The following is a 13,931-nucleotide window of genomic DNA, read 5'->3' as shown; positions in this document are numbered from 1 at the left end:
CACACACGCACGCACTCACCCGTTGGGTCAATTTAGAGTATCCAATCCACCTACAGCATGTCTTTGGGATGTGGGAGGAAACCGAAGCACCCAGAGGAAACCCACATGACCACAGGGAGGATATGCAGACTCCACACAGAAAGCACCCCAGCTGAGGATCGAACCAGAGAACCACACCACTTAAAATTGAGCTGTAAGGGAAAGCAGTGAGACAGGTAGTAGTTTCAGGTATTTGGGAGGAGTGATTGAGGTAAAGGGAAGTCAGAATGAGGTGATTAGAGCTCGAATCAGGAAAGACTACAGCCAACTGGCATAAAGTGCAAGGGATAGTATGTGGCAGAATAATGCCAATGAAGTTGAAAAGTAAGGTGTACAAAACAGTGGTGCAGCCAATCTTTCTGAAAGGCACAGAAACCCAGGCAGTAAATGCAGAGCAGCATAGGAAGCTTGAGATGATAAAGACATGATGATAAAGACAAAGTGCCCTGAGATGGGTAAGAGGAAGAACACTATAGGATAGATAAAGAAATAAGGGCATCGGAGTAGAAACCAAAGCAGCCCCAGCTGCAGTAGAAGTTAAGGAGAACAAATTATATTGGTTCAGTCATATGTGCAGAAAAGCAGAATGCATTTTGGTAAAGCAGATTTGAGAGAGATAGAAGAAGACAAGAGGAGATAAGAATATCCAGCCAGGAGATGGCTGAATTGTTTGAAGGAAGACCTGCGATTTGTCAGGTATGACCGATGAAGAAGGTAAGAGAGTGGCTGTGAATCGAAAGAGGTGGCAGCAGTTAATGCAGCATCCCCCAACACCAAGTAAAAATGGGAAAAAAGGGAGTTGATGTTTCTACTACTTGAACCAAGAAGGCAGAGATGCCCTTTACGAGTTCCCATCTTGAGTAGGTATAGTATCCAGGTATCTGTAAGAATTGACTCCAACTTGATCTCTCTGGTGCAGCACTAGCCCCTCAGAGAAGCCATTTTGCCACTTGACAATTGGTCCAAAGCCATGGACAGATGTGGCAAGACAGGTTACCTCTCTATCCCTTTGTCTGTCCAGTTTCAAGTTCCATTTGGTTGAGAGTGCTTTGAAAAGTCATTAGGATCTTCTGGTGTCTGGGTTCAAGTTGAACCTCAAAATGACTATGTTTACTTTACTGGTTGGATTATCAAAAAGAGAGGACTTTAAATTTTGTTATTTCATGAGAGAGGAATTTGAGGGGGGAAAAGTAGTAGTTTGGTTTTGGGCTGAGCTTGAATTGTGAGTTACAAAGGTTACAAAGCCATGTTTCAGTGGCTGTTAAAGCTTACTGAGTAATGTTTTGGAGGTTTACCATGTTGTCAGATGTGCAAATGAGAGTGGAATCATCTGAGTATTGCACTAGGGTGGCCTGTTGTGTGGATGTATAGAGGGTGTTGGTGAAAATGTTAGAAGAGGGAACAAAGGACAGAGCCTTGTGGCACATTGGTGGTGACTGGGAGGTAAGGAGAGAGCATGGAGTATCATTTTTGCTGACTGATACTTGTTGGACAGGTAGTGTTTGGACCACAGAAGGGTGGGCTGGGAGAGACCTAATGAGGACATTTGAAGTAGAATTTTGGTGTGACAAACTGTATCAAAGGTTTTCTAGACAAGTCTAGAAATAAGGCAGAGACTACTTTGCTGTTATGTCTAGCTTTATTGACGGTATGTATATAGGTTAGAAGGGCAATGCTAGTACTATGAGAAGGACGTAAGCCATGTTGCATAGGGGATAGGAGTTCTTCCTGCAGGAGATAGTCTAGCAATTGTTTTTGAATACCTTTTTCAAGTATTTTGGTGAAGGAAGATTGCTATAGGTCTAAAGTTATTAATGTCTTTTGAATGTCCTGCTTTGTGCAGAGGGATAATGTGTGACTTTTTCCAGATGGAGGGAATGTGGGATTCCTGGATTGATTTATAAGGCTTGAGAAAGGACAGGCAATGCTATTGACTGCTATTTTTAGGTACTCACTTGGAAGGCCATCAGCTGAAGAAGGGCATGATTTAAGTTTGTTTGAGTAGTTTTATTTAGGATATGGGAACAGGTTTAAAGGTGAAAGTAGATGTGGTGGCATGTAGTGGTTGGGCAGGGTTGGGATTAGATGTTGAGGAGTCATTGGTTAGAGGTATTGTACTATCTATAAAATAAGAGCTGAACTGTTTTGCAGTTTGAGTGGTGAGTTATGGGGAGAGGGTTTTAGGTTGAATCTTTGGCTGGGATGTAAGATTTCTTTAATGGATGTCCAAATTTTTTAGGGTTGTTTTTGGTATTATTCTGAAAGTTATTATAGTGTAGTTTTTTGTCCTCATTTATTTGCTTTTAGTATGATTGTGAAGCATTCTGAAGTTTTCAAGATATTGAGATGTTTTATAGTTTTGCCACTCTTTCCATGCTTTCTCTGTCCTATGTCCCGCATTAGCGTACTACTCTTTTTTTGATAGTCAAATTGCATTATTTGTTTTTAGTCTCCTTTCCAGGAGGTGTAAGGCTATTTAGAAAAGTTGTATTGAATTCATTTACAGCATCATCATCTAAGGGGAGGATTTTTAGGAACTTCCAGTTAGTAGATGATAGTGTACTAATGAAATTTCTGGGTTAAACTTGTAAAGAAACTGGATATGTGAGAAATCTGGTTTGTATAGATTGGAAGATGGTCATTGAGAGAGTCTGACACTGAACTGAATTGCTAGGGTCTGTTACTGGGTTCCAGTCTAATAGGGAATTTGATGTCTTGTTATAACGTGTGGGGCTATTAGTTTGAAACCATACAAGTTCAAGCTAGATGTAGGAGAGTTAGTTATGTCCAACCAATTGACATTCACATCACCTAGTAGTAATTTTTCCTGTGTAAGTATTTTGGATATCCAATGTAGAATATATTCCAGTATAGCTGTATTGTTGCCAGTAGAGACATAAAGGACAGTAATACATGTTTGCTTATAACTGTTTATTTTGAGGAGAGCAATAAGAAGCTATAAGGGGAAATGCAGTAAGTGTTAGGAAATATTAAAGCAATACCACCATCTTTCCTCTTTTATACGGTCATTATGGATGATTTAGCCAGGAGATGTAACTTCAGAGTTGTTTATGCTAGGCTTAAGCCAAGTTTCAGTTACAACGAGAATGTCAGGTTTATGCTGGTTAATCCAGGCATTTAGTTCAACAGTTTTATTTCTTAGGCTTCTAACATTTATTGCAGCAAAAATTAGATCACCAGGGCTAGGTGGGGCCAGGATTAGGGTGTATATCCCCTCCTAGAAAGATTTTAGTATGTTGGGAAATTATGCATACTTGTTATTTGGAGAGAGTTGCATCACTCAGACTAGAAAGTCTTTCTAACCATTTAGACCAGCTGTAGGGCATTCTTTGTGACACTGTATGATGTACCAGAGCCTAGCCAATCAGATACAGCCCTTTTCCTTCCAGTTCTGTACCACCTCTAAAATTACCTTTAGAAGCTGTGCTCCTTTCTGCTTTGCCGCAAACTACTCAAAAAAAAAAAAAAAGCTTCTGGTAAATCCAAATCAACAAATGTATCTAAAATCTTGTTACAGACATTTTACTAATAAACAACAGTACCTTTATTAGTTTCTTTTCTTTCTTTTTTAAATAAATGCCAACCTTACCTTTTGCAACTTGATTTGTGCCAAGGAAAACACTTATTTCTGCACACTATCCTCCTCTTAAAGCAAGCAAATTCTGTGGTTCTGAGTCAGATTGCTTATTTTACTTTTTATTTTTGTCAACGATACCACTTTCCTTTACATTTGCTCTGTTCTTCTTTTAGACAGTCGGAAGAGTTCTAACTGCAGTTTGTTTTTGATTCCTCTTTGTTGGATTCCCTGATTTCTTTTGGCCAGTAGCTGAAGTTTCTGCTTCACTGTTTTTGTTTTTTTTTTTTTCTTGGTACTGCCTGACATCTGAAAGAGCAACTTGAGAATCTAAGAAAGTTTTTGGTTCATCTGACTATAGCCTTTTAAAATATGCAGGGTACTAAACTTCAGTTTAACAATCCCATTACCAGTAAGAAGCGATTATTTCTAGTGGCAGAAAAATCATTGCCCTTAAGTACTCAAATGCTTGCCATTTTCAGGAGCTTCCCCACTTGGCATTGATTTGATAATATATATTATTTTAGCTGGGATGCCTGGACTTTAACAAAAATTGGTCCAGGCTGCTTTCTTACTGCTGCATTTATGGGCATCTAGACCTTCTATGATCCATCTACCACATACCTCTAGCACAAAAATGGATAAAGCCTTTAGTAATGGTGGGACAAAGTCCCAAAATAGGGGACATATTTTAAGTATTGCTCTTATAAAGTTGCCAGAATAACATGATTTATGTTGGCATGCATTTTCTGAAGGACATGAAATCTGAAACCCAAACTCTGTGATTTGCTAGAAAATCCCAAATTTTATGAGGTATAGACCAAAAATATGAGCCAAAAGCTGGACATTCTGTGAAAAGCTGGACATCTGAGATGTGTACTCCAGCACCATTTCCTGTTTTAACCAATTTAAAATGCTCTGTTTGACATGTATGGACAGTCTATTCCAGAGTATGGGGAGTCTCTAGGACAAGAACCTACCCCTCCAGCATATTTTGTTCATTGTGATGACCAGGTTTAGATCCCTGGAAGGCTTGGCTCTGAGGGACTGGGATTTCTTTAAGTGTAGCATGTCAAACAGCTCTGGGTTTGACATGGCCTTGTATGTTAAGCAGAGATCGCCTCTGAGCAGATGATATGCGACAGAGTATAGCTGGTGTTTTGTTTAGAAGGTCAGCATAAGGCATCTGCTTTAGGCCTGTGTTTCTTTTAGTGAGGTATTTCTGCGGCCTTTCCAACTGTTGCAGGTGTCTTGTAAGGTACATACCAAATGGGGCGTTGTACTCTATAATGGGTCTAATGAGGGATGAGTACAGTGGGACAGTGACCTCCTTTTTTCTGGATGAAAAGCCCTTAGTGATAAGATGTGCCACATAGAAGGATTTCCTGACTGTTGTGGTGATGTGGTTATCGAAGGTGAGACCACTGTTTACCTGTGTCTCTAAGTCCCTTATCACACTTTCGGTATTTAGTGTACTGCCACTTATGTGGTAATTCATGGGTACATGTTTTTTCCCAAAGAGGATAACTATACATTTCTTGGCATTGAGCTTGAGCCAATGGCTCTGGCACCAAGCATCTGTCTCTTTAAGGCCCTTTTGTAGAATATCCACATCACTTGGGGTTTCGATAATAGCTCCCAGTTTGCAGTCATCTGCAAACTTTGTTAGCCAGAGTCCCTTGGTGTTGGCCTGTACTTCGGAGAAGGCCTTGGCAAGGTCCAGGTAGGCTGTGTGGACAGTCTTACCCTCGTCCATGGCCCTGGAGACTAATTCGAAGAAGTCAGTCAGGTTGAGGAGACAAGATCCAGCCCTTCACAAAACCAAACTGAGTGGGTCCAGTGTTTGAAGATTGCCAGTGTCTCCGTTTATAATTTCCATGATAATGCGTTCCATGGCTTTGCAGATCAGGCTCACCTGGCTGATGGGACGATAGTTCCCGGGGTCCAAGGTGGAGCCCCCCTCGTGGAGTGGGATAACTGTAGCTGTGTGCCACTCATTGGGCACGGAGCCTGAGGTGAGGCTATGATTAAACATGACACTTGGGTGAGGTGCCAGTTCATTTTGTAGTTCATGTAGTACACAGCCCGGTATGTTGTCTGGTCCCATGGATGCTGTATTCTTAGCATTGGAGAGTGCGTTTTTTACCTGTGTGGCCGTGATTGCTGGAATTTGGCAGTCTTTTGGTATTGAGATGGGCCCCTTTGGGGCGGGGGTGAAGTTGGCACTGAACCAATCTGCCAGGATATTGGCAATATCCTTGGGATCAGTATATTTAGTGCTATTCTGTTGTAGCTCAGAGCAGATCTGAGCATTACCATTTAGATTCATGACATAACTATAGAATGCCTTGTGGTTGTCCTTAGAAGTTTTGGTAATTTTATTTTCATAACTAATTTTGGAGGATTTTATGAGAGATCTCCGCTTCTTACTGAGGCTGGTAAAGGAGTTTTTTGTATCCTGGGATTTTCCTATTTTCTGCAGCAGTTTCTTCCTTCTGTTGTATAACTTGTTTATGGCAGGGGACCACCAGATTGGCTTCCTTTTTTTGGAGGAGAGCATCTTGATTCTATTTGGAATAGCACAATTTATGCATGGGTGGATATGCTCATACAGTGCCTTAGTGTAGGATTCGGCAGTCGAACTTTCAGTTCCCGTCTACATGGGTGTCATGAAGTTTGTCAATTCTGAGTTGAGCAGCATGAAGCTGGCTTTGGAGAAGTTTTTTATGGCGGTTTCCCTACTGGGGGGGTGAGGGTGGGATGTGGACATCAAGGGTGACTAGCTTATGATCAGACCTGACCAATGAGGGGGTGACCACTGGTGTGGAGCATCTATCTCCCATGTTGGTAATGACCAGGTCAAGGATATTTGAGCCTCTGGTGGGACTATGGATTAGCTGATCCAGGGCGTTGGAATTTATGAATTCCAAGAACCGTTGGGCAAAATTGTTGGTACCCGAGTAGTTTTCCCGATTAATGGCAGGGTAGTTGAAATCACCCAGTATTAGGGTATTAGGTTGTATCTTAATATTTTCCAGTATGCTTGATTTGTGTCAAGGAAAACACTTATTTCTGCACACTATCCTCCTCTTAAAGCAAGCAAATTCTGTGGTTCTGAGTCAGATTGCTTATTTTACTTTTTATTTTTGTCAACGATACCACTTTCCTTTACATTTGCTCTGTTCTTCTTTTAGACAGTCGGAAGAGCTCTAACTGCAGTTTGTTTTTGATTCCTCTTTGTTGGATTCCCTGATTTCTTTTGGCCAGTAGCTGAAGTTTCTGCTTCACTGATTTTGTTTTTTTTTTCTTGGTACTGCCTGACATCTGAAAGAGCAACTTGAGAATCTAAGAAAGTTTTTGGTTCATCTGACTATAGCCTTTTAAAATATGCAGGGTACTAAACTTCAGTTTAACAATCTCATTACCAGTAAGAAGCGATTATTTCTAGTGGCAGAAAAATCATTGCCCTTAAGTACTCAAATGCTTGCCATTTTCAGGAGCTTCCCCACTTGGCATTGATTTGATAATATATATTATTTTAGCTGGGATGCCTGGACTTTAACAAAAATTGGTCCAGGCTGCTTTCTTACTGCTGCATTTATGGGCATCTAGACCTTCTATGATCCATCTACCACATACCTCTAGCTCAAAAAATGGATAAAGCCTTTAGTAATGGTGGGACAAAGTCCCAAAATAGGGGACATATTTTAAGTATTGCTCTTATAAAGTTGCCAGAATAACATGATTTATGTTGGCATGCATTTTCTGAAGGACATGAAATCTGAAACCCAAACTCTGTGATTTGCTAGAAAATCCCAAATTTTATGAGGTATAGACCAAAAATATGAGCCAAAAGCTGGACATTCTGTGAAAAGCTGGACATCTGAGATGTGTACTCCAGCACTATTTCCTGTACCATCCCGTTTTGGATCCATTCCCTCATTGAAATTCAGAATTAATTACTTTTAACTTCTCCTTGATGCCTACAAAGTGTAAATGGTCTCCCCTTGATCTGTTTTTCAATTCTATTTTTCTTTGATTTTTGTTCGTTTAGCAACCATTGCAGCAAACTTTAACTTCAATTTAGCCAGATCTTCTGCACATCACCTGAGTGATTAGACAAAGTGCTTCTTATTTCATTAAGTCTTCTGTTATTTGTTGCCAGATAATCTTCCAGTTCCCCAATTATCTTAGATAGGAAATCTCACTTGAAAAAAATGGAAAGGGTTGTTCTTTTGATGCAGAAAAAGGAACTAGGAAACGGTTGTAGTGTCTTTCATTTGGTCACATTGTCATGTGGCATATTAACAATCCCATGTATAACAAACTCATATAACCCATTTGGAGACCAGCTGTGCAAGGCTGGGCATTGACTTTGCAATTGATTACAAGTTTTAAGGCTTTTGTACATTCCCTTGTATGTCAACAGCATGGCAGATATCCTCAGCAAACTGGTGTTGAACAACCACGAATGGCATCTGAACAAAGATGTCTTCAACATGCTAATGGTAAAATAGGCGATACGACAGAGAGACTTGCTCACTTGCAACTAGCCATCATAAATGTTTTGCACAAGACTTCCATACAGAAAAGTATGGAGGGTAGACACTTTTCACCTTCCTACAGAACAGTGTCTTTCTGTCTGCATACCTATACCTCTCACCTATTTTACTCAGACATTCTGGACAAAGTGAAAAATCACGGGGTATGCAATGACCCAAATTAAGGGAAATGTTTAACTGTTGCTCTAATTCTCTAAAATGAATTAATAGAACAGATGTTGCATCGATATGCATTTCCTGAACGATAAGACATATGAATCTCAAACATCTGGCATCACTGACTGACTGCAATCTACAATGGCTTACCAAAAAATAAAAGTGTGAGGAACTGGGCAAAAATATGAGGCAAAATCAAGGATGTTCAGCAAGTGCTATTTCCTTTTTCCAGGAAAACAAAGCAGACTATAACCGAAATGATGATGTATTATGTTCTGCTTTGTAAAGCATGGAAAAACCTTAATGGGACAGGTTGAAGCACATTCTGCCAGGGCTGCTGCTACGTCAGTAAAGTTTTTTTAGATGCGTCTCTAAACAGAATATCTGGAAATCGGCCAACATTATAAGCTGCACATACAGTCCAGGATTTAGCATGTCCATTCTGCAGGTCTGCTTTAGGCAGCTGCCTCTACTCATGAGCATTGCTTTGGTAGTTTTCTAATATGTTATGAATGCTACTACAACAGTGATCGATGCAGTTTTGTTCAGTAACTTCATTGTAGCAGTACATATTTGAGAAGGTAAATTGTTGTAGCACTAGCTCCCACCCATCTTTCCCCAGATGGTCTGATTCTCTAATTTGAGCTTCAGACATGCAGACAGGAAGATGAGGCTCTCTTTCACTGCTGTTTTATGGTATATGCAGAGGTCAGAATAAATAAAATGGAAAATAGATGCATAAAAGTAAGTAAACTTAACAAATAAATGAATATATAGATAAAGAATGATGAATTTGATCTCTTTCCTTCATCGGGCATGTCCCCCTTCACTGGCAAAACAGAGCAGAAGGTGGTCAGGTTGGCTGCACATTTTGTGGGATGTAGCTTTATGTCCTGGAGCTAACAAAGGATCATGATATCTGTAGAGCTATGGGAATGTGACGAGTCAGGTGGATGTCATCTGCTGCTACTTCCCATGTGTTTTGAATAATCCTGCAGCAATGATCCTGCTGAAACACCTAGTGTTATGGTGAATGTACTTACACAGTGGTAGTTTGTTTCTGAACTTGTCCATTCATCCTGCCAGGGCATAGAAAGCTCTTCACATTGTGAATATTTACTACCACCTCAGGTTTTATCCGAAGCAGTTGCATGGGTTTTGGAAGACCGGACAGCAGTTCTTCTCCCTCAAAGAAAGGAGGAAAGGTCTTGCAGTTGGCAGACAATTGCTTTCCAAATGGATTGCCAGCTGTGTTATCTTTTGCCAACAGACAGCTAAATACCTTTTCGATGATGGTGTGTCAAAGGGCATTCACCAGAGGGTACAGTTGCATGCTTCAAGAACATTGTTTTAGCAGTTGAGGCAAAACTACCTGCTAAAACAATGTTCTTGCATGCTTCAAGAACATTGTTTTAGCAGGTAGTTTTGCCTCAACTGCTTAGCCATCCTTGCATGTTGTTTCAAACACAGCTCAGGAATCATACAAGTGAAAGGATAATATTACTTCTCATATGGGACTCGAACCCAGTACATCCAGCACACCATGCGTCAGTGGTGCTCGGCCATTAAGAGCCTTACTGTTTCAAACAAAAACCTCCAATGGTGATGGGCTTCCTTGGGGAAGCTGTACTTCATAGCCAGCCTTCTGAACTTTTGTCTTTAGATAGTCCTCTATCTCCTTTTATCTCTAGTGATGTACCATTTAGGACTCATCCCAGCCATAGGAATCACCAAGGGATTGGTTCTGATGTTAGCTACTACAGATATGTTTGTATCATGTCAGGTAGTCAATGGGTGGACCTCCTTGATAGTTCATAAATATCAGCAGCTCTTTTTTGCCTAGCATCATAGGTTCATAAGAGATTACTAGGCTAACGGCTCAAGTGCCCTTAGAAGCCTAGCCAGTTTTACCCAGATTTTACCCAATTTTTTCTTCCTAGGGGAAAGATAACAAGGATCAGCAAGCGGGGTTTTGGGGGTTTTTACAGTTTGCCTCTGTCCATAAGAGACATTGGTGCCATCTCCAGAAGTGAATTTGCAATTTCCCATCCATTAGTCCATATGGCAGTGGAAGATGGTCAGAGAAGAGCTCTGCTTCATGTGAATAGGAAGCCTTTTTCCGAAGAGGGGAATCTCTGGGATATGCATCTGTCTCTCCAGCATGATTTATTCATAGGTTTATAGGTTGATACTAAGCTATCGTCCCTAGGTCCTATACAGGCCTAGCCATAACAGTTCCCCACGGCTATTTCTACCCAGGACATTTACTTCCCTGGTCCCCTGTCTAGCAGGGTGACTGACGTGATCCCCGTGGTGAATTTCCTGGTTTAACTTTAGAAAGGCGATTCACACTCTGGCAAACAGCAATTGTTTGAAAGGCTATTTGCAAATACCGAACAAAAAAAGGTTAGAATGTGCAATGAGCGAATGCACAGTGAAATTCGCTCATTGCACATTCGACATTGTGGGGCGGATTGCACTATAGTGGGATTCGGAAAATGGTCTCTTTCCCCACTCTAGTGCAATCTCGGAGTTAAAATATTAGGGGGTGTGGGGGGTTTTACACTTTTTTTTTTTCCATTTGACACTAATGTTCGAAAAACAGCGAATTTGCTTTTCGATTTGCTGTTTTTCGAACATTAAGGACTATCGCCATTTTCACTTTCATGGTTACGAGTCGCTCATATGAGCATTTGTACCACTGTGATTCAGCTTTATAAAGGTAAACCGAATTTCCTATCCCATCCAGTTGTCAAGGTTCCTTTTGAAGAAGGCCAAAGAGGTGCTCTGTTTGACATGTATGGACAGTCTATTCCAGAGTATGGGGAGTCTCTAGGACAAGAACCTACCCCTCCAGCATATTTTGTTCATTGTAATGACCAGGTTTAGATCCCTGGAGGGCTTGGCTCTGAGGGACTGGGATTTCTTTAAGTGTAGCATGTCCAACAGCTCTGGGTTTGACATGGCCTTGTATGTTAAGCAGAGATCGCCTCTGAGCAGATGATATGTGACAGAGTATAGCTGGAGTTTTGTTTAGAAGGTCAGCATAAGGCATCTGCTTTAGGCCTGTGATTCTTTTAGTGAGGTATTTCTGCGGCCTTTCCAACTGTTGCAGGTGTCTTGTAAGGTACATACCAAATGGGGTATTGTACTCTATAATGGGTCTAATGAGGGATGAGTACAGTGGGACAATGACCTCCTTTTTTCTGGATGAAAAACCCTTAGTGATAAGATGTGCCACATAGAAGGATTTCCTGACTGTTGTGGTGATGTGGTTATCGAAAGTGAGACCACTGTTCACCTGTGTCTCTAAGTCCCTTATCACACTTTCGGTATTTAGTGTACTGCCACTTATGTGGTAATTCATGGGTACATGTTTTTTCCCAAAGGGGATAACTATACATTTCTTGGCATTGAGCTTGAGCCAATGGCTCTGGCACCAAGCATCTGTCTCTTTAAGGCCCTTTTGTAGAATATCCACATGACTTGGGGTTTCGATAATGGCTCCCAGTTTGCAGTCATCTGCAAACTTTGTTAGCCAGAGTCCCTTGGTGTTGGCCTGTACTTCGGAGAAGGCCTTGGCAAGGTCCAGGTAGGCTGTGTGGACAGTCTTACCCTCGTCCACGGCCCTGGAGACTAATTCGAAGAAGTCAGTCAGGTTGAGGAGACAAGATCCAGCCCTTCACAAAACCAAACTGAGTGGGTCCAGTGTTTGAAGATTGCCAGTGTCTCCGTTTATAATTTCCATGATAATGCGTTCCATGGCTTTGCAGATCAGGCTCACCTGGCTGATGGGACGATAGTTCCCGGGGTCCAAGGTGGAGCCCCCCTCGTGGAGTGGGATAACTGTAGCTGTGTGCCACTCATTGGGCACGGAGCCTGAGGTGAGGCTATGATTAAACATGACACTTGGGTGAGGTGCCAGTTCATTTTGTAGTTCATGTAGTACACAGCCCGGTATGTTGTCTGGTCCCATGGATGCTGTATTCTTAGCATTGGAGAGTGCGTTTTTTACCTGTGTGGCTGCGTGATTGCTGGAATTTGGCAGTCTTTTGGTATTGAGATGGGCCCCTTTGGGGCGGGGGTGAAGTTGGCACTGAACCAATCTGCCAGGATACTGGCAATATCCTTGGGATCAGTATATTTAGTGCTATTCTGTTGTAGCTCAGAGCAGATCTGAGCATTACCATTTAGATTCCTGACATAACTATAGAATGCCTTGTGGTTGTCCTTAGAAGTTTTGGTAATTTTATTTTCATAACTAATTTTGGAGGATTTTATGAGAGATCTCCGCTTCTTACTGAGGCTGGTAAAGGAGTTTTTTGTATCCTGGGATTTTCCTATTTTCTGCAGCAGTTTCTTCCTTCTGTTGTATAACTTGTTTATGGCAGGGGACCACCAGATTGGCTTCCTTTTTTTGGAGGAGAGCATCTTGATTCTATTTGGAATAGCACAATTTATGCATGGGTGGATATGCTCATACAGTGCCTTAGTGTAGGATTCGCAGTCGAACTTTCAGTTCCCGTCTACATGGGTGTCATGAAGTTTGTCAATTCTGAGTTGAGCAGCATGAAGCTGGCTTTGGAGAAGTTTGTTATGGCGGTTTCCCTACTGGGGGGGGTGAGGGTGGGATGTGGACATCAAGGGTGACTAGCTTATGATCAGACCTGACCAACGAGGGGGTGACCACTGGTGTGGAGCATCTATCTCCCATGTTGGTAATGACCAGGTCAAGGATATTTGAGCCTCTGGTGGGACTATGGATTAGCTGATCCAGGGCGTTGGAATTTATGAATTCCAAGAACCGTTGGGCAAAATTGTTGGTACCCGAGTAGTTTTCCCGATTAATGGCAGGGTAGTTGAAATCACCCAGTATTAGGGTATTAGGTTGTATCTTAATATTTTCCAGTATCTTTAGAAAGGTATAGTGAGAATCTTGGGGCATGGTGGGGGATCTGTAGCAAGCTACAATTTGGATTGCAGTCTTACCTAGTGTTAGTTGCACCTGTAGTATTTCAGATGCATTCTGTTGGGCAAGTAGTCTGGAGGTGTGAATATGGGCACTCCACCACCTTTAGTGTTTCGGTCCTGGTTTGGTGGCCGAAAAGTGTGGTAAGAGTTGTAGCCTGGTATTGCGGGGGTGCTCCCTGGAGCCTTGAACCAGGTCTCAGTTACTGCACAGATATCGATGTCCTCCATTTTTAGGAGTGCCTCGAGAGAGTGCATTTTGAGGTTTAGACTTCTAGCATTGAGTAGGATTACCTTCAGAATTTGCATGCTTTTATCTGTTACGGCGGTAGTTTTGCCATTTGAGCCTTGCCAAAAAAGGCACTATAGGGGCGGCAGGAGCCTAAGGCTGTAACCTGAATCTCAGGGGCAACAGGTGCAGACCATCTCTGGCAAAGCATCGTAGTTTGTCGATCATGTCATTCCAGGCAGACAAATACTTGATCCCCTTTGAATGACACCAGAAGCTTAGCATATTGTTGAAGTCAATTATTTTGTACTTATACTGTAGTATCATTCTGGGCAAAGGCAGGATGCTACTCAGGGCTAGGGTCATACCTGCCTGGGCCACA

The 13,931-nt window shown here is 41.7% G+C and overlaps 1 protein-coding gene across 1 annotated transcript in view; it reads left to right on the top strand.

Moving 5' to 3' along the window:
• LOC122800245 (smoothelin-like) overlaps nt 1–13,931 on the top strand; it is a gene marked incomplete in the record, with an annotated part of 1,328,624 nt that overhangs the window by 694,169 nt on the left and 620,524 nt on the right.

Source organism: Protopterus annectens, chromosome 4.part0, assembly GCF_019279795.1.
Source record: "Protopterus annectens isolate FY-2018-M chromosome 4.part0, PAN1.0, whole genome shotgun sequence".
In the NCBI taxonomy this organism is placed as follows: domain Eukaryota; kingdom Metazoa; phylum Chordata; order Ceratodontiformes; family Protopteridae; genus Protopterus; species Protopterus annectens.
Note: the sequence above shows the minus strand (reverse complement) of the source record. Positions and strands in the feature narration are given on the sequence as shown.